The following is a 2,500-nucleotide window of genomic DNA, read 5'->3' on the forward strand; positions in this document are numbered from 1 at the left end:
CTAATTTCGGTGGAGGAAGTTCAGACTGCCATACGGGCCATTAAACCAACGTCAGCAGCTGGGCCAGATGGCCTAACAAGGGCTGCAATCTGTGCTGCCGACCCCGAGGGTCGGACACTGACAGCCCTATTTAATGCATGGATGATTACAGGAATTATTCCCAAAGAGTTGAAAAAGAATAGGACGATTCTTATTCCTAAGGTTATGGACGATGAAAAGCTGAAAGAATTGGGGAACTGGAGACCAATAACGATTGGTTCAATGATTCTGAGATTATTTTCCAGAATAATGACTGCACGTCTTGCTCGTGCTTGTCCCTTAAACCCAAGGCAGCGTGGTTTTATAGCGGCATCTGGCTGCTCTGAAAATCTTAAGGTGCTACAGGACCTTATGAGACACGCAAAGAAATTGCACAGGCCGTTGGCTGTCATGTTCATCGACATAGCGAAAGCTTTTGACTCGGTTTCGCATGCTCATATTTTATGGGTGTTAAGGCACAAGAAAGTAGATGAACACGTGGTGGGCATCATCCAGAACGCCTACGATCGGTGTACGACCTCGTTCAAAAGCAATGGCGAGTCGACTCGAGAAATTAGCATACGTGTTGGTGTCAAACAGGGTGACCCCATGTCACCCCTGCTCTTCAATCTTGCCATGGACCCTTTGATATGCACCCTAGAGTCACACGGAGTTGGGTACTCCATTGATACCGACCACGTGACAGCTCTTGTGTTTGCTGATGATTTGGTGTTGGTGAGCGAATCTTGGGTTGGTATGGCCGCCAATCTAGCGATCTTGGAATCATTTTGTGGGCTATCGGGATTGGAGGTTCAGGCCAGAAAGTGCCAGGGCTTCATGATAAGCCCAACCAAAGATTCATATACGGTGAACAACTGCGACCCATGGACTATCAAAAATAAAGATGTCCATATGATCCAACCTGATGAATCAACGAAATACCTTGGTCTGAAAATTGGCCCTTGGACTGGCACTATACAGCCTGATCTACATTGTCAGCTAAAGACATGGATCTCGAAAATCGATGAGGCGCCTCTGAAGCCAACTCAGAAGGTTGAACTACTCAATGCCTATGCCCTACCCAGATTGTTATATCCTGCAGACCACTCGGACTGCAAGCATTCAACTCTCCGTGGGTTGGACCAAGAGATTAGAAAGGCGGTAAAAGGATGGCTCCACCTTCCCGCTTCAACTTGTGATGGACTGTTATATGCCAGAGCCCGAGACGGAGGCCTTGCCATCTTGAAACTGGAAAAAACAATCCCTTCGGTTCAAGTTAGAAGGCTGCAACGTATAGCAAACTCGTCCGATGCTATCACCCGTAATATTGTGTCCTCGCAGGGTATGGAGGAAGAATACCGTAATTTGTGGGTACGAGCAGGGGGTGACAGTGATGCAATCCCAACATTCGTTCTCAGGGACTCGGTGTCAAAAGAACCTGTATATCCGAGACCCTGCGATTGGAGGGAGCATGAATTTCAGAGATGGTGCGAAAAGCCGGTTCAAGGAAGGGGCATTGTAAACTTTGCGCATGATAGAATCAGTAATGCTTTGTTGAGGCCATGGTGCGGCTTTAAACAATGCTTCTTTATCGCAGCACTACAACTAAGGGCAAATATTTACCCAACAAGAGAAAGCTTGAACAGAGGCAGAGATGGGGCCTTACGTTCCTGCAGGAAATGCTCTGCCAGACTCGAGTCCCTTTCGCACATTCTCGGTCAATGTCCTGCAGTACAGAAAGCAAGAATTGCGCGACATAACAAGATCAGTAACATTCTGGCAGACGAAGCGGCTAGATTAGGCTGGTCTGTATACAAAGAGCCACGGTTCATATCCGAGACGGGAGAGATGAGAAAGCCTGACCTCGTGTTTGCAAAAGATGAGGAGGCGGTTGTGATCGATGTCACCGTCCGTTTTGAGCTTTCAAAGAATACCTTGTCAGATGCTGCCTCGCACAAAGTTTCGTACTATACCCCTCTTGGTGATCAAGTCAAAGTGCTGACGAAGGCTAGCAAGGTCACATTCTTTGGATTCCCGGTTGGGGCAAGAGGAAAGTGGCCCCTTGAGAATAACGAGGTACTTACCTCCCTGGGCCTGACCAAACCCAGAACGACATCACTGGCCAAGATGATTTCCCGCAGAACACTGCTTTTTTCTCTTGATATTCTGAGAATGTTCTGTGGAAATTATGCGGTCTATGAACAGTCATAGACAACCTCCGAAACAAATAATAGTTTTGTTTTAAGATGTCATTTGTTTTAGATTGATTTTGTTATTTTCGAAGGTGAAGTCGGTTTTTATTTCATTTTACTATTTTCCACAATTTAGATTGTTATTTTCCAAGACGAAGTCTTGGTTCTTTTTTTTATTGTTAGTTTTTTTTTTAACACGTCGTATTTGTTACTTTAGAGCTTAGAGGGGACTTTATTTTCGCCTTACTATTTTCTGCCTACAAAGAAGATTAAAAATAAGCTTTTTTCAA

At 45.4% G+C, this 2,500-nt stretch overlaps 1 pseudogene; it reads left to right on the forward strand.

Moving 5' to 3' along the window:
• Nucleotides 1-2,500, forward strand: part of LOC142911594 (28S ribosomal RNA) — a 10,543-nt pseudogene that overhangs the window by 4,515 nt on the left and 3,528 nt on the right.

The sequence above is a fragment of the Petromyzon marinus genome, unplaced genomic scaffold (genome assembly GCF_048934315.1).
Source record: "Petromyzon marinus isolate PM22_M1 ecotype Great Lakes invasive population unplaced genomic scaffold, UKy_Petmar_22M1.pri1.0 PM_G_Scaffold_18, whole genome shotgun sequence".
Classification (NCBI taxonomy): Eukaryota; Metazoa; Chordata; class Hyperoartia; order Petromyzontiformes; family Petromyzontidae; genus Petromyzon; species Petromyzon marinus.